The sequence below is a fragment of the Pan troglodytes genome, chromosome 3, assembly GCF_028858775.2.
Source record: "Pan troglodytes isolate AG18354 chromosome 3, NHGRI_mPanTro3-v2.0_pri, whole genome shotgun sequence".
Classification (NCBI taxonomy): Eukaryota; Metazoa; Chordata; class Mammalia; order Primates; family Hominidae; genus Pan; species Pan troglodytes.
Window position 1 is genome coordinate 112,887,541 of NC_072401.2, and position 26,174 is coordinate 112,913,714.

Below are 26,174 nucleotides of genomic sequence, written 5' to 3' on the forward strand. Positions count from 1 at the left end.
AAATAAAAAACTGTGTCTTTTTAAGTTCCATCTGCTTTGTTCTTTGTGCATTAGGAAGTGCTCTCAGAGAAAAAGCCATAGACATCCTGTGTCTTATCTAATGTGATTTTGTTTTTATAAGGGGTAGATAGAACAGTTTCTGCCTGATTTTGATACCTTCAGAGTATTTTAATAAATAGTTTTCCCAGAGCTTTTTATTTGTGGGAATATTAGTCCAGTAAAAGCTTTTCTATCACTACCGGAAACTAAACATGGGCCAATGATTTATAAACCCGCTCCTGTGAATCACAAGGATGCAGAAAAGCTATGTCACTGTCTGAGAAGAGGGTGTTCTTCTTTCTATTTATATATGTGTAGCTTTAAATGAAACAATTTCACATATTTGTAATTCATTTTAATACTTTACTTGAAGAAAATAGTTCACTACTTGGAAGTCACATTTCCAATCTCGTGACAATATTATTTTTTAAAATCTGATTTTTCTATTTAAGTATGTTTATAAAGGTCATATTATGACACAAACTGTGAGAACATTGCTCACTCACTCTACACTTAGGCTATCCAACAATGTTGGTGATCCATGCTTGGATCTAAATGCTTGAGCCTTATTAGAACACCTTGGAGTTATCAAGGCCAATGACAAAAATTCACAGTGAGCCACACGGAGTGGTGGGTGGGAGTATACTTCAAACTGTAGAATGACTTTATCAGACAGTTTAAATTCTCAATGTGTGTATAGCAGAGCATCAAATATTTACGTAAGAACTTTTTTTAATTTTTTATTTTCTGGAATGATGTTGTTTGTGCTTTAAGTCTTGGTAATCAAGGCCAATCTCTTCTTATTAAAATTTTTAAAACTAGCTTCTGAAGACGTAACAAAATGCTTGTCTGATTGTAATAAAAACTGAGATATCAGTAGAGGTGCTTTTCACAAGAATAGCACATGAAATGTAAAATATGAAAGTGGTATCTGCTATAAGTGATTTTTTTGTTGTGTCTTAGTCTTTTCTGTCTGCTATAATAAAATATAAACTGATTGACTTATTAGCAACAAAAATTTATGTCTCAAACAGTTTTGGAGGCTGGGAAGCTCAAAATCAAAGCATCAGCAGTCAGTGTCTGCTGAGGCCCATTTCCTGAGTTATAGATGGTTCCTTGTTTTTTGTTTCGTTTTTTAATTTTACTTAAATTCGGGGATACATGTGCAGAACGTGCAGGTCTGTTACATAGGTATACATGGGCTATGGTGGTTTGCTGCACTTATCAACGCATCATCTAGGTTTTAAGCCCCGCATGCATTAGGTATTTGTTCTAATGCTCTCCCTCCCCTTGCCCCCTACCCCTCAACAGTCCCAGGTGTATGATGTTCCCCTCCTTGTGTCCATGTGTTCTCATTGTTCAACTCCCACTTTCGAGTAAGGACATGCAGTATTTGGTTTTCTGTTCCTGTGTTAGTTTACTGAGGATGTTGGTTTCCAGCTTCATCCATGTCCCTGCAGAGGAAATGAACTCATTCTTTTTTATGGCTGCATAGTATTCCAAGGTGCTATATTTTCTTTACCTAGTCTATCATTGATGGGCATTTGGGTTGCTTCCACGTCTTTGCTATCATAAATAGTGCTGCAATAAACATATTTGCCCTCACATAGTGAATGAGACAAATGAGCTCCCTTCAGCCTATTTTGTAAAATTCCTAATCCCCTTCATGAGGGTTCCAGCCTCATGACCTAGTCAGTTTCATAAGTCTTCTTCATCTACCACCATCACACTGGTGAGTAGGTTTTGACATGAATTTGGGGTGAATGCTGTCATTCAGAGCAGAGCACACAGCCACAACTCACTATTATTTGCATGTAGAAATAAAGAATAAAATGATTTCAGGGCTTCTTTATATCCATGCTGAAGATAATATAAATAAAATATAAAATGCAACTTAAATGCTTACTTATTCATTTACATCCATGACTATAAAATGCATTGCATAACTCATTTACATGTGTATAATGAATACATATTTTCTGAGGTCTTCTCATACAATCAGAAAGTCAGCATAATGAAATAACATCCTACATTTGAGGTGGGGGCTGAGGGAAGAGGGAAAGCTGCATGTAAAGAAACAATTCTATTTTGTAAATGATTTAATCTTGACCACTAAATTATTAATTTTATATGTAATTTTATTACTTATATTTATATTCTAATAAAATTGTGATAGTTATTCAATAGCAATTAATGAGGCAATAAGTTCACAGACATTGTGAAAAAGACTGAACAAGAAACAGTCCTAAGCTAGTGGATTTGATAATATCCACTGATAATATCGTAAGAAGATACGTATGAGTGAAATATGGTGAGTACTGTCACAGACTCTCACATCATATTCCAGAAACATTGACTTTGTATGTGTAATACATTTGTTAATATTTGTATTGTGTGGTACATAGACATAAAGAAAGTTATAGAGATAATATAGTACTAACACTCTTTACCTATGCCTTGTTACTATTACAAATTGTTAATATTTTATTTAAATTTTTAACAAATAAAATATTACAGAACACTTGAACTCCCTTTTGTACTCCTTCTTCTCCCTTTTCTCTGAAGATAATTAGTATAATAAAGTTGTATTAGCTCCCTGAATGCTTTTGAAATTTTGACTGTGGATGTTTAAATCCATAAATAATATCTACTATTTAGTATTTTTTAAAACATTCACAACTTTTTTAATCATTCAACATTATGTTTGTGAAATTAATCTATTTGATTCTTAGAATCCACTCATTTTTACTACTGAAAAGCATTTAGTCATGTAAATATACCAATATTTATTAATCAGTTTTCCAGCTGATTTAGTTTCTTCCAATTTTAGGTTAGGTCACTACAAACATTTGTGTGTGTGTTTCCTTGTGTATAGTTAAAAGAGTGAAACTATAGTGTATATATTTAAGTGTGGCATTGCTGTATCTTAAGAGATGCAATCTTTAGCTTTACCAGATATTATAAAACAATTCTACAAATTTGTTGTAACCATTTTTATTCCACTGGGTGAGTATGAGAATGTACATTTTTCTACATCTTCAATGATATTTCATATGGTCAGACTTTTGAGTCTAGTGGCTATCATGTTGATTAAGTTTCACTTTTTAATCTAATAATGAGTTGATTGATATATTTATTAGCTACTTAGGATTCTTCTTCCATGAATTACCTGCTTATATTCTTTTTCCATTTTTAAATAATTATATGGGTATTTCTCTTTGGTTTGTAGAGATTATCTATATATTTTTCAGTTAAACTTTGTTGATTATATGGATTAAAAACATCTTTCACTCTATTTTATCTTTGAACTTTGTTTATATTTTTTTCAAAGGAAGATTTCAATTTTAATATAGTTAAGTTTATCAATCTCTCTTTATGATTGCATTTTGTCTCAAGAAATTTTTCTTGAACTTAATATGATAAATATATCAACATATTTTTCTTACAAATTTTGTTAAAGTTTTGAATTTTTCACATTTATGGTTTTCAATCAATGTGGATTATATTTTTGTAATATAGTAGAAATATATTAGTAGAATATTGTAGAAATACATTAGTAGAATATAGTAGAAAATTATTTTTCTCTTTATTGACAATTACCTTTCAGTATTTCTAATACCCTTATTCTTCATGGCTAATGTGTAATGTCTTAACTGGGTGCACTGGTTCTGTTTGCTGAATCATGTCTTCTTTTTGCTTAATTTCTCAAAGGGAAATTTAAAAAATAAGTGGCTCCAGGAGGATGGCACCTACTGGCTCTGTTCATTAAAATAACTAAGATCTTTTTTCATATTTTTTGGTTGCTAAATAATTCCCACAAATTATTTTGGATAATTGAGTGCTTAATTAAAAGAAAGAGGGTCAAAGGTATCATTGCATTTAGAAAGAGTACTTGAAATATCTTCACTCTGAGTCTTTGAATCAGCAGGAATAAATCAGTTTGAACATAAAAATAAATATAATTAATAATATTTTCTTGTTATACTCCTGGGCTCTTTTTTAGTTCAGTCTAGAATTCAGTACAGCTTTCTAGGAGCCTAATATGTGATGAAGTCATAACATTTGTGTTGGATGGTGGTTCTGGAGCAATGTTTTAGTTGTCTGTTTAGTACGTTTCTTAAATCTCTCTCAGTGTAAGGGCTGAACAATTGATAGCACACATGTGCAGAAAAGTGAACTCAAAGCAATTTTCAGTGAAGCATGAGTAGGTTGTCAAAATTCCACCTATTCTTCACGTATTTCAGGTGAAATCGCACACACACACAACTCACACACACACTTCTCAGATCACATCGGAGAATGTAGGTGTCTCTATAGAAAATAGGAAATTAGTTCATTTACACAGGCTGTAATCCACAACAGATCTAGTAAGGAAACAAATATATCTGAATTTTCCAATGCGAAAGAAACAGATTAATCATGAATAATACAAAGCAGGAGAGACTTTAGATGATGGTTTTCTAGCCTGAGGGCATACAAACCCAGACAGGAATTTGAAATAATCACTTTTGTCTTTACTGCCCATCTGTCTCTTTCTCTGCTGCTCTGCAATTTGAAGTCTTCTGGAATCTCATCTTTCCTGCTGTATCGAGGCTTAGTTTTCTGGATTTGCCCTGAGCTCTTCACTCTAGTCAGTGTTGTGGTATATCTCTATTAGGTGTCAAAAAGAAGGCAATGTGATTCACATGAGTGTAGGAATTACTGATGCCATCCAAGACTATATTTTATAAAAGAATGACAAGGACTAATTGGTAAAAATTAAAAGAGAACATAATTTGTATTAAAATAGTGCTAGGAACTAAGCTAGTATTATGGGGCTTAACTTTTAGTGCTCTAAGAACTTGAGAAAGAGATATAAATATACATATTTTTTCCACAATGCAAGAACAAATGCAGGACATATGTGGTGGGAGGCTGGCAGAGGGAATCTGTCTTCTTCCCATCAATTACATTACTAAGATGAGCTGCACAAAAGTCCCCTCTTTTACCCTGATGCATGTTGGCGCCACATGTTCTTCTGGTCCTCCAGGATAAAATCCATCTCACTCCCTCAAGTAACTACATTTACCCCTGTTGCACATCAGGATAATAAGGAGAATTTGATAAACTATTTGAAAATATTATTGACCAGTATTATACACCAATGACAAATTTTACAAACTAGGTACTATTTAAAAGCTGAACTTATTTAAAAATAATGAATCATATCAGCTGTGAGCGCAAATTAAAACAATAAACAAATAAAATGTACTATTCAAATGTCATTAACAAAGCTTTACGTAAGAGTTAAAAGGGCTAGCTCAAATCTTGACTAGATTGTAAAGTTAGTCTATCTTCCATGCTTTCTTAAAAATTCTTTATGTTAGGTTTACAACACCTCTTTGATGCTCCTCAATTTTATAAACCTGAGTCAATGCAATTTAGCAGAACTTTACTGCACACATATTCTACACAACAATCTGCGTTACGCATTTTGAAGCATAAAAAGGGGGACTTATACTTCCTCCCTTAATGAGCTTGCCGCATATGAATCTTTAAAGCAGCAGCAGCGAACATAAATGTCTTTGGGCCAGGAAGGGAAAATGAAGCAGGTGGGGGTGAAAAACAACAGGGCGTGGTTGGGACCGTGGTAAGTTGGAGAGGAGAGGCAGCCTTTCAAAAGGGTAAGAGGTGAGCTATTCAGCTCCGGCTTATTGCCATGCAGGAATACAGACTTATTGTTACCACATCTTGTGGTTTTTTTGAAAAGCATTTTTATGTGAAATATGGTTTTCAACTATTGACAACAAATTTTAAAAATTAAATGTCAAGGAAAACGTGATTGCAGGCTGAATATTTCACATAGGCTGACAGTTTTAAAACCATAACTTTATAGTGTGTGCTTGGAATATTCCACATACTCTATTGAGAATAATTAATCCATCCCTTCCCAAACATTGTCATTTGAGTGAAAATGAGCCATGACTTCTAGCTTACCAGATATAAGAAGAATATAATTTTTTTCTGTCTTTTTTACTTTTTACTCAGCAACATTTGCCAAACATGACCATCCCCTGCTTCTAACACTATACTTTCTTACCTTCCCTCCTAATACATTGACATTTCTTCCCAGTCTCTTTGGCAGCTCTGCCACTCTGAATCGTGCTCATATATGGGTGTTACTCACCTTTGTATCTTCAACCTAGATTGCTCTTCCCCTCTCACTTATATCGGTGCTTCCCACTTCCATCTGCTTGGATGTCTAACAGGTGTCTTGTCCCAAAATCTACTCTTAATTTTTTCACAACACTGATCATCCCCAGTTGGCTTCATTGCAGCACCTGGTGTCAGTTGCTTAATCTACTCACTGGCTCAAGGTAGAAATCTGAGATTTATTCTTGACATCTTCCTATTAACTTTGTCCAATTCTCTCCATTTTCACTGTGGCCACACTAGCCCTAGCTACCATCATCTTTCACCTTAATTGCTAAAAAAGCCTCCCAACATGTCTCCTTGAATTAATCCTTGCTTATTATCATACAGCAGCCAAAGATCTTTTTAAATGTCAATTTTTTCAACATACTTTCCTACTTCAAAACCTTCAATGGTCTTTTGGACCTTTGGGTAAAATTCAAAATCCTTACCATGGGCTGCCTGGCTCTGTGTGGGCTAGAATCCCCTGCCTCTGCACTCTGACCAAGCAACTGTATGCCTTGCACAGTACAACCCAGCCACATTCCTCTTCTCCAACAAACCAAGCTTCTCACCATGTCACCATGGTGTATAAACATATTTGCTAATAAAAAACATTTAGAAAAAGTTTCTCTGTCTGGCTTCCATAGTATATGTACATGGTATCCTGATCCTTCAACTAAGATGTAACAGCCAATGTCAAGGTCAGGAAGTTTAGTGAAATATTGGTGAACCGCAGAATATATTGTTTTTAGTCATCATCTCAAACAGCCCTGGAAAGTTGAGTAAGTTGTAAACAAAGTGTTTTACTTTTGTGGGTGATCCTTCTGATATCAGTTTTTATTCCATCCTATTCTGATGCCAACTTTCACTTTATTTCCTCATTGAAACAAAGGAGTATTTTGTAATACAAAATCAAACACAAATTATTGCACTGTGTATTCTGCTTAGAAGATCACATTATCTCAGACTGGATCTAGGACAGTCAGAAAATCTGAGCAACACAGATTTTCAGTTGACCTTTGAACAACACAAGTTTGACCTGGACAGGTCCACTTACACATGAATTTTTTTCAATGACTATATTGGAAAATGTTTGGAGATTTGCAATAATTTAAAAAAATTGGAAGACAAACTGCGTAGCCTAGAGATATGAAAAAAATAGGGTAAAGATAGGTAAGTCATAAAAACATAAAATATATGTACATACTGGTCTATTTTATCACTACCATAAAATGTACAAAAAATCTATTATAAAAAGTTAAAATTTATCAAAGCTTATGCACACAAATACAGATTATGTACAGCACCATTCATGGTAGAAAGAAATGTAAACAAATGTGAAGATGCAGTATGAAATCATAAGCGCATAAAATCAATTGTAGTACGTGTACTACTGTAATAACTTAGTGATCACCTCTTGTTGCTATCGTGGTGAGTTCAAGTGTGGCAAGTATCCACTTAAAATGTATGTGACACTAATAATCTGCCCCTCAGCAGTTTATCTCTCCAGTAAATTTCCTATCACAGAAAAAGTGATCTCTCAGCATTTCAGACATATGATTTATCTTGTAAACAGACAACATAAACTTACAGGATCAATAAATACGGTACAGTACTATTTTCTCTTCCTTATGACTTTCTTAATAACATTTTCTTTTCTCTAACTTTATTGTAAGAATATATTATATAATATATATAACATACAAAACATATGTTAATCGACAGCTTACATTGTCAGTAAGCTTCTAGTCAATAGTACGCTGTTAGTAGTTAAGTTTTTAGGAAGTCAAAAGTTACATGCAGATTTCCTGCACAGGGGTTTAGCACCCCTAATCCACATGCTGTTCAAGGGTCAATTGAATCTTTTTTCCACAAATAATTACTGAGTCCCCACTATATGAGAGACATTGTACTAAGTCACTGGGATATGCTGGTGAGGAAAACACAGAAACCTCTCCTGGAGTTTATGGTACAGTTGAGGAGACAGCTATAAATCAAATGATCACACAAAGAACTATATTATTATAAGTTGAGATAAGTGCCATGACGAAAAGGGTCACAGTGAACCAAGAGAGTATGATAGAGGAAACTGGCCTAGTTTAGGGGATTGGAAAGTCCCTCTTTAGAAAATAATGCCTAAGTCAAGGCATAAAGAAGAACAGGGATTACCAGCTAAAGAGCAATTTAAGGGAGGTGTAGAAAAAGGGAGAACTTTCCAGGGATTGAAATGACATGTGCAAAGGCCCTGAAACCAAAGAGTTTGGTACGATCAAGAAGCTGAATGAAGGCCAGTATTCCGTGTCCACCATGTTTATATAGAGCAGAAGTTATTTCATATATGATGCTATTGGAGGAACAGGCATGGGCCAGGTCACTCAGGATGACTTTTTTTTTTTTGGAAGAAAGGAAAAAAATTAATATTTTAGTACTTTTACTGACACTTTTTTCCTGACTTTTGAAAAAAAGGTCCTGAATTTCCATTTGCATTGGGCTTTGCAAATTATGTGGCTGGTCTTGCCTGCAGAACTTGTTACTGGGTGGTTGGGGGTCAGTGAGTCTTTTTTTTTTTTCATTTTTTTTTTTGTTATTATACTTTAAGTTCTAGCATACATGTGCACAACGTGCAAGTTTGTTACATATGTATACATGTGCCATGTTGGTGTGCTGCACACGTTAACTCATCATTTACATTAGGTATATCTCCTAATGCGATCTCCCCCCCACCCCAACCCATGACAGACCCTGGTGTGTGATGTTCCCCACCCTGGGTCCAAGTGTTCTCATTGTTCAATTCCCATCTATGAGTGAGAACATGCAGTGTTTGGTTTTCTGTTCTTGCGATAGTTTGCTCAGAATGATGGTTTCCAGCTCCAACCACGTCCCTACAAAGGACATGAACTCATCACTTTTTATGGCTGCACAGTATTCCATGGTGTATATGTGCCACATTTTCTTAATCCAGTCTATCATTGATGGACATTTGGGTTGGTTCCAAGTCTTTGCTATTGTGAATAGTGCCGCAATAAACATACGTGTGCATGTGTCTCTATAGCAGCATGATTTATAATCCTTTGGGTATATACCCAGTAATGGGACGGCTGGGTGAAATGGTATTTCTAGTTTTAAATCCTTGAGGAATCACCACACTGTCTTCCACAATGGTTGAACTAGTTTACAGTCCCACCAACAGTGTAAAAGTGTTCCTATTTCTCCACATCCTCTCCAGCACCTGTTGTTTCCTGACTTTTTAATGATTGCCATTCTAACTGGTGTGAGATGATATTTCATTGTGGTTTTGATCTGCATTTCTCTGATGGCCAGTGATGGTGAGCATTTTTCCACATGTCTGTTGGCTGCATAAATGTCTTCTTTTGAGAAGTTTCTGTTCATATCCCTTGCCCACTTTTTGATGGGGTTGTTTGTTTTCTGCTTGTAAATTTGTTTAAGTTCTTTGTAGATTCTAGATATTAGCCCTTTGTCAGATGGGTAGATTGTAAAAATTTCCTCCCATTCTGTAGGTTGCCTGTTCACTCTGATGGTAGTTTCTTTTGCTGTACATAAGCTCTTTAGTTTAATTAGATCCCATTTGTCAACTTTGGCTTTTGTTGCTATTGCTTTTGGTGTTTTAGTCATGAAGTCTTTGCCCATGTCTATGTCCTGAACGGTATTGCCTAGGTTTTCTTCTAGGGTTTTTACGATTTTAGGTCTAACATGTAAGTCTTTAATCCATCTTGAATTAATTTTTGTATAAGGTATAAGGAAGGGATCCAGTTTCAGCTTTCTACACAAGGCTAGCTAGTTTTCCCAGCACCATTTATTAAATAGGGAATCCTTTCCCCATTGCTTGTTTTTGTCAGGTTTGTCAAAGATCAGATGGCTGTAGATTTGTGGTATTATTTCTGAGGGCTCTGTTCTGTTCCATTAGTCTATATCTCCATTCTGGTACCAGTACCATGCTGTTTTGGTTACTGTAGCCTTATACTGTAGTGTAGTTTGAAGTCAGGTAGTGTGATGCCTCCAGCTTTGTTCTTTTGGCTTAGGATTGTCCTGGCAATGCGAGCTCTTTTTTGGTTCCATATGAACTTTAAAGTAGTTTTTTCCAATTCTGTGAAGAAAGTCATCGGTAGATTGATGGGGATGGCACTGAATCTATAAATTTTCTTGGGCAGTATGGCCATTTTCACAATGTTGATTCTTCCTATCCATGAGCATGGAATGTTCTTCCGTTTGTTTGTATCCTCTTTTATTTCATTGAGCAGTGGTTTGTAGTTCTCCTTGAAGAGGTCCTTCACATCCCTTGTAAGTTGGATTCCTAGGTATTTTATTCTCTTTGAAGCAACTGTGAATGGGAGTTCACTCATGATTTGGCTCTCTGTTTGTCTGTTGTTGGTGTATAAGAATGCTTGTAATTTTTGTACATTGATTTTGTATCCTGAGACTTTGCTGAAGTTGCTTATCAGCTTAAGGAGATTTTGGGCTGAGACAATGGGGTTTTCTAGATATACAATCATGTCATCTGCAAACAGGGACAATTTGACTTCCTCTTTCCTAATTGAATATCCTTTATTTCTTTCTCCTGCCTGATTGCCCTGGCCACAGCTTCCAACACTGTGTTGAATAGGAGTGATGAGAGAGGGCATCCCTGTCTTGTGCCAGTTTTCAAAGGAATGCTTCCAGTTTTTGCCCATTCCGTGTGATATTGGCTGTGGGTTTGTCATAAATAGCTCTTATAAGATCAAACGGAAGCCACTTAAAAGTTTAAATGAGGGAAGCAACATAAGATTACATTTTGGAGAGGTCACATCAACTACATTGTGGAGAAGAGTTTGAAGATATTGTGGTAAACAAGGAAGCAGCTAAGAATGATTGTGGTGAGGTGGGGAGAACAGGAATAGATGTAAAATAATAAATTCAAGAGATGTTCCAAAGGTAAAATCAACAGAACTTGGGGATACCCTTGGAATAGAAAGTAAACACAAGATGAAACTCACAAAGGTACTTTCAAGTTTCAGGCTTATGAAATTGAGAGCAATTATGCCATTAAATGTGCTAGAAATACTGGAAAATGACTCTCAAAGAGGATGTCCACAAATTCAATGCACATGTTAAATTTGACTTTAGTAGGAGAAAACCATCTTAAAAATAATGTTCTGGAGTTCACTGGAGAGGTACTTAAAGATTCTTACTCTCTTGTCCTACAATTTTTCTGTCTTCGTCCATCAAAATTGTATACAGAGAGAGTAAGCTATAAATAAAAATATTTATGGGTTATACTCATTGAGTAATATATGTTAACCTTTTGCTAATCAGATGCATTTTGAAAAGTCTGAAGATTTGAGTTACACAGATTTTACAATGCAATAATCTGCCTGCTTTTTAAAAATGCTAATGACTAGATGTGGGCTGATTCCAACGGGAATTCTTTAGCCGATACCAGTACAAGCCAGCTATCAAGTCAGAAACAAAAGCAATCTGTTGTCATGTCATATACTTCACCCAGAAATAACTTAAGAAGAGTAAATTTGTTGCCAGGCCATATTGAATGCATTCCTAATATGCAATGTACTTGTGTACTTTCAATCCTTCTAAGATTCATATTAATCACAATCACAGAAGTCTTTTCAAATGTAGACAAGTATTAAAATTGAACATGTGGGGGAAAAACAGAAAGTAAATAATAATTGATAATTATGAAAGCTATTCAGTCTGCTCTTTTGATAATATATGAGTGAACTCTGGAGGAAGCATACTCAAACACTGTATCTGAGCCCATTTTAATCACCCAACACAAATTTTGATAAAGCAATCTAAATTTGGGAATTCAAAGTATATCAATTAGTAAAAACAGCAACAAAAATAACACTTTATTGCTATAAACATTTATATAAATATATCTCCATGTATGGGATATATATTCAGGAATGCTTATAGCAACATTATATGGACAAAATTCTGGCAACAATTTAAATTATCAATAAGAAAATGTTTGCATGAATTCTGATAGAGTCATGCAGTTAACCATTTAAAATAATTCAGCATATCTGTGTGAATTTGCCTGAAAAGGCCATAAAATATTATAAATAAAGTGAAAAGGAAATATCTGCATATAATACAATCTCATTTTAGTAGATAAGTGAAATATATATAGGTACAAATACGTTTAGTATAAACATAAATGTGTTCAAGAAGGATAACTATTTTACTAAATGAATTGGGCTTAGTAAGATTTAAGTATATGGAAAAAAACCCCTTTATTCCTTCTCACCACACTCTGTTGAATTCATTATGTTGACACTTTCTTTCCCATATCTGTACAGAAATTTAAGCAGGTCCCTTAGCTTTTACAGTCACCCTTAGATAAATTTTAGAAGTTTTCTGAAGTGGATTACTCCTATAAGTCAATTGGTGGGGAAAAAGACAAAACAAAACAAAAACAAAAACAACAGAACAGAAAAGCAATAGGAAAACACCAAATGCTAGTGAAGGTGTGGAGCAACAGGAATTCTCATTCGTTGCTGATGGGCATGCAAAATGCTACAGCCACTTTGGAAAAAAGCTGGGTGTTTTCTTATAAAACTAAATGTACTCTGACCACACAATTCAGCAAATGTGCTTCTCGATATTTACATAAAGGAGTTGAAAACATATGTCAACACAAAAACCTGCATATGGATATTTACAGAAGCTTTATTTATAAATGCCAAAACTTGGAGATGACCAAGATGTCCTGTAGTAAATGAATGAAGGGATAAACTGTAGTACATCCAGAGAATAGAATATTATTATTTTGTTGTGTTTTATTTGTAGGGGCTTGAAGTTGTTTTAGTTAAATTTCAACTTTTATTTTAGATTAAGAGGGTACATGTGCAGGTTTGCTGCATGGTCATATTGTGTGGAACTTAGGTTTGGGTTATGAATGATCCTATCACCCAGGTACTGAGCATCGTGCCCAGCAGGTAGGCTTTCCACCATTGCCCCCACCCCTTCCTATTCTCTGTCTAGCAGTTCTCAGTGTTTATTGTTCCCATCTTTATGTCCATGTGTACCCAAATGTTTAGCTCCCACTTATAAGTGAAAACATGCAGTATTTGGTTTTCTATTCCTGTGTTAATTCACTTAGGATTATGGCTTCTAGCTGCATCCATATTGGTGCAAAGAACATGATTTCATTCCTTCTTATAGCTGCATAGTATTCTATAGTGTATATGTATCACATTGTTTATGCAGTCCATGACTGATGAGCATCTGGGTTAATTCCATGTCTTTGCTGTTGTGAACAGTGCTGTGATGAACATATAAGTACATGTGTCTTTTTGGTAGAATTACTTATCTTCCTTTGGGTATATACCCAGTAATGGGATTGTTGGGTTAAATGGTAGTTCTATTTTTCTTTGGGAAATCTTCAATTGCTCTCCAGAGTGGATTTACTAGTTTATATTCCCACCACCAATGTATAAGTGTTCCCTTTTCTCTGCAGCCTGCCAGCATCTGTTGTTTTTTGACGTTTTAATAATAGCTATTCTGATTGGTATGAGATGGTATCTCATAGAGGTTTTGATTTTCATTTCTCTGATGATTATCAATGTTGAGCATTTTTTTTCATGTTTGTTGGCTGTTCGTATGTTGAATTTTTGTGTTTGCTGCTTGTACGTCTTCTTTTGAGAAATGTCTGTTCATGTCCTTTGCTCACTTTTTAATGACGTTATTTGCTTTCTGCTTGTTGAATTGTTCAAGTTTCTTATAGATTCTGGGTATTACACCTTCATCAGATGCATAGTTTGCAAATATTTTCTCCCATTCTGTAGGTTATCTGTTTATTCTGTTGATAGTTTATCTTGCTGTGCAGAAGCTCTTTAGTTTAATTTGGTATGGTTTGTCAATTTTTGTTTTTGTTGCAATTGCTTTTGAGAACTTAGCCATAAATTATTTGCTAAGGCCAATGTCAAGAAGAGTATTTCCCAGGTTTTCTTCTAGGACTTTTGTAGTTTTAGGTCTTACATTTAATCTTTAATTCATTTGAGTTAATTTTTGTATATGGTGAAAGGTAAGGGTCCAGTTTGATTCTTCTTCATATGGCTAGCTCCTTATCCCAGCACAACTTATTAAATAGTGAGTCCTTTCCTCATTGCTTATTATTGTTGACTTTGTTGAAGATCATATGGTTTTAACTGCGTGGCATTATTTCTGGGCTCTTTATTCTGTCCCATTGGTCTATTTGTCAGTTTCTGTGCCAGTACTATACTATTTTGGTTACTGCAACCTTATAGTGTAGTTTCAAGTTGGCTATGTGATGCCTTCAGCTTTGTACATTTTGCTTAGGATTGCTTTGATTATTGATGCTCTTGTTTGGTTTCACATGAATTTTATTAATATAATATTTTTTTCTAATTCTGTGAAAAAAAATGATGCTGGTAATTTGATAGGAATAGTGTTGAATCTATAGATTTCTTTGGGCAATATGGCCATTTTTACATTATTGATTCTTCCTATGCATGAACATGGAATATTTTTTCATTTGTTTGTGTAATCTATGATTTCTTTCAGCAATGTTTTATAATTTCTGTAGAGATCTTTCACCTCCTTGGTTAGGTGGATTCCTAGGTATTTTATTATTTTTGTGGCAGTTGTGAATGGGATTGTGGTCTTGATTTGGCTCTCAGCTTAAACATTATTGGTGTATAGAAATGTTACTGATTTTTGTATATTTATTTTTTGTATCCTGAAACTTTACTAAATTGGTTTATTTTTTCTAGGAAGCTTTTGGTGGAATCTTTAGGATTTTGTAGGTATAGAATCATATTGTCAGTGAAAAAAGATAGTTTGACTTATATTCTTTTCCTATTTGAATACCTTCATTTCTTTCTCTTGCCTGATCACTCTGGCTAGGACTTCCAGTACTATGGTGAATAGGAGTGGTGAGAGTGGGCATCCTTGTCTTGTTCCGGTTCTTACAAAGAATACTTTCAGTTTTTGCCCATTCAGTATGATGTTGGCTGTGGGTTAGTCATAGATGGCTCTTATTATTTTAAAGTATATTCCTTCAATGCCTGATTGTTTTGAGGATTTTTATTTTGAAGGAATATTGGATTTTATTAAAAATGTTTTCTGCATCTACTGATGTATTAGTCCATTTTAACACTGCTGATAAAGACCTACCCAAGACTGGGTAATTTATAAAGAAAAAGAGGTTTAAGAACTCACAGTTCCACGTGTCTGGGGAGGCCTTACAATCATGGCAGAAGGCAAAGGTCATGTCTTAGAAAGTGGCAGGCAAGAGAGAATGAGAGCCAAGTGAAAAGAAAAGTAGCTGGGATTACAGGTGCCCGCCATCACACCCAGCTAATTTTTTGTATTTTTAGTAGAGACAGGGTTTCACCATGTTGGCCAGGCTGGTCTCGAACTCCTGACCTCAAGTGATCCACCCATCTCAGCCTCCCAAAATGCTGGGATTACAGGCATGAACCACCATGCTCAGCCTGAAATCTGCACTTTTGACAAGCATACCAGGTAATTGTTAGCCCACTGATTCATGAGAACCTCCACTATAGAAGAAGGAGCCAGAAGTGATCCAACAGTACTTTCCTCCGTGGCTTGATGGTGGAGCCTCTGACCCTGGGCCAAATGCTAAACTTTTCTGGGGAAAGCTACTGCCACGGTCCCTGGTACTGGGTGCTTGTGATGAATGTCAGGCAGAGCTCATGAGGAAACCAAAAGAGTCCTGTCCCCTCATGCCTTTCATGCTGCAAAACAGCTGCAAAGGCATTCCAGGAGTTGAGGACCACAAATTCTTTTGAGAATATGAGTCACCATTAGGCAATTCATGTTAATTCTTTAATTAAAAAGACCCTCACTAAACAATAGTAGTTTACAAATGCATGTACCTTTTGATCCTGCAATTCCACTTTTGGGAATTTATCCTAGAGATACACTTTATGCTTGCACATTTGTACAAGATTATTCACTGCAGAGCTGATTGTCATTGCAAAAGATTGGAAAGAATCCAAATGCTCATCATTGTGGAACTGGTGAAATAAATTATAACACATTTATACAATAAAAAAAAAAGAAAAGAAAAGGAAAACCCCTTATAAAACCATCAGATCTCATGAGACTTATTCATTACCACAAGAATAGTATGAAGGAAACTGCCCCCATGATTCAATTATCTCCCACAAGGTCCCTCCCACAACATATGGGAATTATGGGAGCTGCAATTCAAGATGAGATTTGGGTGGGGACATAGCCAACCCATATCAATTGAGATGATCATTTGTTTTTTGTTTAAAAATATTATTCAATACTAAAAAGAACTGAGCTATCAAGTCATGAAAAGACAGGGAGAAAACTGAAATGCATCTAAGTCAAAGATGCTATTCTGAAAAAGACTACATTTTGCAGTGCATGTAAAATCTATGTTTATACGATATTGTATGATTCCAACTTTATGACATTCTGGAAATAATAAAAAATATCAGTAGCTGTCAAAGATTGTGGAAAGAGAGGCATAAATAGGCAGATCACAGAGGATTCTTTGGGCAGTGAAATTACTCTGTATGATACTACATTGGTGGATATATATCATTATTCACATGTAAAGCCCATAGAGTGTACAATATCAAGAGTGAACCCTAACATAAATGATGGACTTCGAATAATGCTGCATCAATATAGGTTTATTGATTATAACAAATGTACCACTCTGTTTAGGGATGTTGATAATGTGGGAGCCTACTAATGTGTGGGGTCAGGGAATATATGGGAAATCTCTGTAACTTCCTCTCAATTTTGCTCTGAGTTTAAAAATGCTCTAAAAATGTTTATTAAAAAAATTAGGAAAGTAACACTTTCTAAAACGGATTTTATTATTATAAAAACAGATTCTTTTAAAAATTTATTTATTCTGGAACTTGTCTACATATGTTACCAAGTTTAATTATAACAGTCTTGGTCTGCCTTTTAAAATATTTGTTATATTTTTCAATTTTGTACAGATAGTTTAAAAACAATATAGGCTACCCAATATGTTGAACTAAAAGTTACATTCTCTTCTTACTGAACCTTTAAATTTTGTTTTCAACTTCCTATTTCAGGCAATATTTCTACAACAGCATCTTTTGCTTTTGGTGAGTTTTATTCCAAATACATATGTACCTCAGAGATATTGTGGAGTTGGTTCCAAACCACTGTAATAAAGTGGATATCACAATAAAGCAAGTCACACACTTTTTTTTTTTTTTTGCTTTCATGGTGCATATAAAAGTTATGTTTACACTGCACTACACAGTCCATTAAGTGGGCAATAGTGTTAAGTCTAAAAAAAGTACATACCTTAATTAAAATATTTTCTTTTTGCTAAAAAATGCTATTGAACATCTGAGCCCTTCAGAGAGTCCTAATCTGTTGCTGACAAGATTTTTCCTTGATGTTGATAGCTGCTGGACTGATCAGGGTAATGGTTGCAGGGTGGCTGTCGCAATTTCTTAAAATAAGTAAAAAATGAAGTTTGCTGCTGACTCTTCCTTTCACAAAGTATTTCTCTGTAGCATGCAATGCTGTTTGATCGCATTTTACCCACAGTATAACTTCTTTCCAAATTGAAGTCAATCCTCTTAAGTCCAGCAGCTGCTTTGTCAACTAAGTTTATGTAATATTCCAAGTTCTTTGTGTCATTTCAACAGTGTTCACAGTATCTTCACCAGGAGTAGTTTCCATCTCAAAAAATCACTTTCATTGCTCATCCATAAGAAGCAACTTTTCATCCATTTATGTTTTATCCATATATTGCAGCAATTCAGATACACCTCAGGCTCTGTTTATAATTCTAGTTTCTTCCTATTTTCACCACATCTATAGTGACTTCCTCCACTGAAGTCTTGAACCACTCAAAGGAATCTGTGAAGGTTGGAATCAAGTTCTTCAAACTCCTATTAATGTTGATATTTGAACTCTTCCCATAAATCATGACTTTTCTTAATGAAATCTAGAATGAAGTATTCTCTTCAGAAGGCTTTCAATTTACTTTGCTCAGATCCATCAGAGGAATAACTATCTATGGCAGCTATAGCCTTACAAAATGTATCTCTTAAATAATAAGACTTGAAGATCAAAATTACTCCTTCATCCAAAGGCTGCAGAATGGATGTTGTACTGATGAACATGAAAACCACATTAATCTCCTTATATGTCTCTTTCAGAGCTCTTGAGTGACCAGTTGTTTTGTCAGTGAACAGTAACATTTTGAAAGAAATCTTTTTTTTCTGTAAAGTAGGTCTCAACAGTAGGCTTAAAACATTCAGTAAACCGTGCTATAAACAGATGCGCTATCATCCAGGCTGTGTTCCATATTTAGAGCACAGGCAGAGGTTTAACATAATTCTTAAGCTCCCTAGAATTCTTGGAATGGTAAGTGAATATCAGCTTCAACTTCAAGCCACCAGCTGGATTAGTCCCTAACAAGAGAGTCAGCTTGTCCATTGAAGCTTTGAAGCCAGGCATTGACTTCTTCCTCCATTGTAGGATTATTAACTGGCTTAATAAAAGTCCTGGATGGCATCTTCTTCCAATGTAAAGCTGTTCCATCTACATTAATTGTTTAGTCATTGTTCCATCTACATACATTGTTGTTTAGTGTAGCCACCTTCATCAATTATCTTACCTGAATTTTCTGAATAACTTGCTGCAGCTTCTCCATCTGAACTTGCTGCTTCTCCTTGCACTTTTATGTTATGAAGACAGCTTTGTTCTTAAACCTCATGAACCAACTTCTGCTACCTTCCAAACTTTCTTCTGCTGCTTCCTTACCCCTCTCAGCCTTCATAGGCTTGAAGGCTTGAAGAAAGTTAGGGCCTTGCTTTGGCTTAAGGGAATGTTATGGATGGTTTGATCTATCCAGACCACTAAAACTTTCTGCATATCAGTAATAAGTCCGTTTCACTTTCTTATCATTCGTGTGTTCACTCAAGTAACACTTTTAATTTAAGAGCTTCCTTTGGATTCACAACTTGGCTAACTGTTTAGCACAAGAGGCCAGTTTTCAGCCTATCTTAGCTTCCCAAATGCTTTCTTTGCTAAGCTTAATCATTGCTAGCTTTTGATTTTAAGTGAGAGACACCAGACTCTTCCTTTCACTTGAACACTTAGAGGCCATTGTAGGGTTATTAACTGGCCTAATTTAAATACGTTGTATTTAAAGGAATAGGGAGGATGGAGGAGAGGGAGAAAGATTGGAGAATGGTCAGCTGGTGAAGAAGTCAGAACAAACACAATATTTATCAATTAAGTTTACTGTCTTACATGGGCATAGTTTTGATACCCAAAAACAATTACAACAGTAACATCAGAGATCACTAATCACAAATCACCATAACAGATATAATAATAATGAGAAAGTATGAAATATTGTGAGAATTATCAAGATGTGACACAGACACATGAAGCTGTTATTAAAAATGACATCAATAGACCTGCTTGACGCAGGACTGCCACAAACTTTCAATTTGAAAGAAATGAAATATTTGCAAAGTGCAATAAAGCAAAGCACAATAAAACAAAGCATACCTGTATTTTATTATTATTGAGAATAAGCCTTTAAAATATATTTGTTTACCATTTATATTTCATTGAATTTTCTATTCTTTGATATACCCATTTATCTATTAGAAACAGTATTTTTCTAATATATTTAAATATGGTCTTTCTACAGTAGTCTTCTGACACATTTCATGCAAATATTTTCCTCAGTTTATCGTTTTTTATTTCTTTTCACTGTATTGAAATTCTAGAATTTTATCTTTGGTAATCTGTTAGTCTACTTCTGTGTGATTGCCTCAAAGATCAGAAATTTGTCAGTCATCAAAATACATAATAATTACCTTTCTGCCATGTGTATTACCTTATATTTGCCTTTTCGAATTTATATATTGTTCCTCAAAATGGAAATTTTTTGTGTGTTTTATCTGATGTTTAAGTAACTGAAAACATTATTTTATATTAAAATAAATATATTATGTTCCAGTATGCAAAATTTGTATGAAGATCAGTGTTAAGCAGGAAACATCAATCCACTTTCCAGTTAGAACCAACTGCTTTTACTTTGCTCTGGAGCCTTTGGTCATATGTTGGACTGTCCCTGCCTTTACAGTACAAGAGGGAAGTTGAGGTCCGTTAGCAAATATTTGTGTCTAGCATCATTTATTTTGTTTTGTTTCTTCAGATAATATATGCTAAATAAATACTTCAATATACTTGCTTTGAAAAGCAAGATTTCCTATTTAAAGAAAGTCATTTGGCTTTATGTATAAGTACTGCCATCTATTCATTGAATCGTTTCCTTTTTTGTGTAAATCTGAGTTTTATTTTTCATTCCTTTAGAATATATTGGTGGCAGAGACTCAGATTTGTTCTTCTCATTGTCTAGAGTAATAGAAGTGTAGCAGGAAAAAATGGCTTTCCAGATTGCATATACATTTACTCAGCTTTTCTTCTGGCTGGGTGGGGCTTTGTGGTCAAATTATGGCCTAAGCTATGTGAAGGGGTGTGTTCTCTGCAACATCCACATCATGTCCTTAAAGAGAAGAGAGATGCCTTTGCCTCAACCTGCTTCCCTTCCTGCCAGCCTCTGAGAAAGCACAAGTGAGCAATACTAACCTGTACCCGCCAGGGTTCCTCCTGAAAGGCATGATGGAGCTGCTAACCAGAGTGTATTATTAAACTCTACTGAGTCTGGACTAAAATAGTCTTTAAAAGTATTTACTAGACAAATTATTTGGAGAGCATATCCTTGGTTTAAGAATGCAAAGAGAAAAAAAAAACGTAGTTGTCATTTTCAAACATGTTTAAGAGGTTTCAAAAGATCCAGTTTATAACATATAAAACATAGTATCAGAAGCCCCAAAGGATTTTTTATCTCACAACATGCTTCTGGAAGGCGGTGTAGAATTGTATAAAAAGAATTAAGGATGTTTCCATTATGGCAAAACTCACCAACTCTTTTAGTTCTGTAACTTTGGTTAGTTTACTATTCTGAATTACAGTTTGTCATTCTTAAAAAGATTATGCTGCAGTATATTTTATGAAGATGTTTAGTTGATAAAATATACAAAATGCTTAACACTAAATAATGTTAGTTCCCTTCCTTATCTGCTTATCTGATAGTGTTACTATATCAAGATTGTTTTTTTTCTAAATACTTGAAAGTCTTTCTTAGTTGACAAACACTTTGAGTCTTAAAAGTTACTTCGGTGTCGTGATTGTATTTTAGAATATTTAATAAAACGGTCCTTGGATTCCTCATTGTCTCATAAGCACTGAAATATTGTGGCCAGGAACATCTCAGCAGGAAGCTGGATGGGCACCAGGGAACAAGCCTTACTTTTCACACCTCAAAAAATTTATCTGGAAAATTAAAGAGCTTCACTGGGGGTTGGTAATTTTATCAGGATCTGTGCTATGTAAAAAATAAATGTATCACTGAGATTGGAAAAAGACTCATTCTAAATGATTAAGGAAAGCACACCTCTTTTTTTTTTTTTCTTTTTGACAACTTGATTGGGGGGGAAAGGGTGGAAAATGGCCCTACTTAAGAAAAGTAAGCAAAGTATTGGCAGGCAGTGACTTTAAATTGCACATTAAACTAATCCAGGGCTATGCCTTAATAAAGGTGAGGGCTGGGAATTCTTATGGATTTTCTAGCTCATTGCTGGGACAACATAGAAAGGCAATAAATGTTCTATTACTTACACAAGCTGCTAGTTTTCAGAAAATTAGTCACCAGTGACCTTTTACCCTTTGTCTTGCTTTCCTCCTCAGTCACTGCACCTGAACTGAATCAAATGCAGACCAGTCCACAGAGAAGTTTCTGGGCTAACCTCCTACAAATTGAAATAACTGGGTTTTGGTATAATCAATAAAATGTATCTATTAGGAAAAATATAATTTAATACATTTATTTTACCAGATACAAAAGGCTACATTCCCAAGTTGTTGTTTTAAGTGAAATAAATTTTATCTTACTTCAAACAAACACATCTCACTTCAAACAAGTTGAATATTTAAATGACATTCTATTGAAAGTTCTTTATTTTTACATAAAAACGACAATAATACAACGTTTTTTCTGTTAGCCCTTGCCTAAATGCAGGACCATGAGTGTGTGGGTAATGGTGGGAGAAGCATGAAGTGGCAGAGGCTAGAGTCTCAGGGTTGATAGTGAAGAGGAACAGAAAGGGAGAGAAGTTATGTGATATGGGGCATCCAGTCCTTATATTGAATTATATTGATTAGTTTTCCAGTTAGCAGGGAGACCTCCTTCTGACCCTATTTTCAGGGTCACTAGATCATAATGCAATCTCACCAAGAGGCTGGCATTCCTCCCCATATTGCTTTCTGAGGAAAGTATGGACCTGAAAATCGCCCATTTAAAGCTTTCTCTTTTTTTCCTCCTTTTGCTGGATTCTACCTAACAAATGCATATATAAATTGCATATACAGTGTAATAACACATGTTGCAATGGACAGAAAATAAGATATAAAAATGGTCCCAACCTTTTGCCAAAAGGCTATTTTAGAAATTGAATCTCATAAACAGCATTTCATCTGAATCAGGAAAATAAAATGAAAATATCTGACAAACAGGTGGGCCTGCTATAAGATCTGAACCCTTTATTAGAGAAACCTTAATTTTGTGTTAAAGTATGGTTGAAGCATACAGCAAACACTAAATATTAAAGACATAATAAGGGATATTTTTGGTTTATTCATGTGCATTTTCATCTTATACCAAACATGAATGATTCACTAGCAGACCAAACAATTATGTGTCTATGAATATTTATGGACCAAAAAAATACCCGGGGGATTTTTTAAGAAGATGGCATAATTTCAAGACTTCTTCAGCCTTTAAAATTTTACTTATATGAAACAATCTGGGAAAACTGTAGTTTAAAAGCGCATTTACTGTAATTTATAGGAAACTCACAAAGAGACATTTTGATATTGTGGAGACAAAGCAAATGCATTTTTTACCTTTCAGCTAACTGTACTGATGTAGGACTATCTTACTGGCAATCTGTAGTAGCCATTAGACATGCAGTTGTAGCTTTCTGCAAGGGCCTGTTGGTACTTTGTGATCTGTTTCCTTACATGCTATGCCTCTACCTCTATGTCTTCGTGTTTTATTTGACTAAAGGAAGGCTTCTTGTCTTTGACCACTGACTTCCTTCTAACATGCTAACCCAATCTTTTGGCTCTAGGCTGAATTTATGGTTCACTCTCACTGTTCTTCTTCTCACCATATATATATATATATATATACACACACACACATACACACACACACACACTTTTACTATTTGGTTGTTAATCTCATTTTTTCTCTATTTAGAGAGAGATCCTAGGCTGTAACATCACTCCCTGAGGCCATTATCTTAAGTGAAATAACTTAGAAACAGAAATTCAAATAACACATGTTCTCACTTGAAAATGGGAGCTAAATAAAATGGACAGAAAGAATGGTACACTCCAAAAGGTGGGAGGGTGGGAGGGAGTTGAGGGATGAGAAATTACTTAATAGGCACAAAATACACTCTTTGGGACACGGTTATACTAAAACCCCAGACCACCACTAAGCAATATGTTCATGTGTTAAATCTGCACTTGTGCCCCCTACACGTGTACAAATTTAAAAACAAACAAAAAAATCACTCCATGAACCAAAATCTTCCCTTGACTCAATAGAATTGCTATATCATATCATCTTGGAAATGCCTTGCTTAAACTTCTTTTTATTAATTCAGGTCATTCTGTAATGTGTTAATATTAATAAGGTATATGAGGTGGAGATGTTGTTGAAAGACAGCATAAGTAACAGAATTGGTAGAACAATAAAAATGCAGAATCATAAAATAATTCGCCCCAACCAATAAGCAAGACTCAAACAATTGTTCCCAAGTCTTCAAGAAGCATCCCAGAACATACCCATTCTCTATGGGAATGCCTGCTCTCACTGTCTCAATCTGTCAGAAACATCAAAGGAATAGAGAGCATGAGGAATTTCTACTTTCTAAATTCCCTTCATATTACTGCCAAATGTGCTTTTTCACCAAAAGTGTCCACATATTTCAACATATTTTTCCTCCCATCAGACAGATTGTAGTAGGCCAAAATGCTCTGGAGGTGCAGATAAAAACAACCCACTGGCTGTGACTAGGATAAAGTTGATTTCTTGAGCCTGCCATAATCAGAAGAGCAAATGCGAAGCTCCTACCAGGGGATGTGGCTTTGCTGCTGCTTATAGTTACGTGCCCAGAGGAAACAAATGTCAAGACTATCCTAGGTATCAGTTGCGATTTTTGAGGAAAATAGAGGGAGAGCTATAAAGAGAAAAAGTGGACACTGGAGGAGATCTTTTTAGGCCCCTTTCTCATGGAAAGTCTGCAGTGGCTTGTTTCTATTTATATTACTTTGCTTACGAGTAAATGTATAAAGAGTTTGAAGCTCAGAGAGTAAATTTGCAGATATCATTTAGACCTTAATTTGATATTTATATCTTGGATCATGTAGAGAAGTCTGGTTTTGACAGAAAATTACATGCTTGCTATCCATTTATGATACTGCATTCATTATAATGTAATCTTTGCTACGTTGTATGCATTACATTGTTGTTATATTTTATGTATGATATAATCAATAAAGAAATAATAAAAATAATTCTGAATGACTGTCTTGAACTGTTTGTACTTCAGCTGGACTATTTAGCAGTGAGTTAAAGCCTCTTTATTTTGGATGTATAACACAACAAAATTAAAACCTATTAAGCAGTTTTACTTCATTTTGTTAATAAGGAGAACTAGGGAAGACAAAAATGCCACCATTTTCCACCAACATTCTGATAAAATGACTTTATAATAATTATTAGGTGTCCCTGGAAGTCAAATTTAACTCTATGTAAATTAACATGAAAGTGTCCCAAAAGTGTCTTATTAAAGTTTAGTCCCCTTCAGGGTTTGGCTGGAATGGCTGCCTTAGGTAGGGTGGAAATTGTTGTTTAGTGTCTATACCACAACTTAAAATGACAGAATTAACTAGTCAATTTGTTACACAGATCGCCAAAATGTTCTAGAGGTAAAATCCGTTAACTTGAATATTAAAATGAAAACCCCTAGATAATCTCAGTCACAGTTAACTTATACCTAACAGGATGCTTTTAAATGAAACTATAGAAAAAAGAATAAATTAGTATAAATTGATGAAATCACATTTGATTGGTTTCATTCAATAAGCAGTCATTTCCTGAGAAGCTATTATTCTGTGTTAGATGTCACATAAAATGAGGGATACGAGAGGTAAATAAGACCCCAACCTGTCCCTCTTGGAGCCCATAGTTTGACTCACCTAATTGGCCCAGAATGCAGTATGTCTAGCAACATTTAAGATGTATACATCAAAATTTCCTTTAGAATGGTAACAGATTCATTTATTTCTTATTTTCATAAAACCATATGACCAAATATATGCCTGATTCTGCCGTAAGAAATAAACAATTACAGCTACTTAAATGGGAAAGAGATTTAGTACAGGGAATTGGGTACCCTTACAATTGCTGGAGGAGTGGAATTTTGCCAGGGTCCCAGAACACCACTGCCATTCTGCAGTATGGGGAAGGTGGGAATCAGAGAAGCTGCCAGGCGAGCTGTTGTGTTCAAGAGTGCTTGGCCTTAGCTGCTCTCCAGTCGCAGGAAGTTCCTAACATTCCTGCTCTAAATGCCTCCTAAACCCACTGAGCTGGGACTGGGCACAGTGGCTAACACCTGTAATCCCAACAATTTGGGAGGCCGAGGTGGGAGGATCCCTTGAGCTCAGGAGTTTGAGATCATTCTGGGCAAGTGGGAGGATCACTTGAGTCCAGAAGGTCAAGGCTGCAGTGAACAGTTATTGCACCACCACATTCCAGCCTGCTGCTGGGT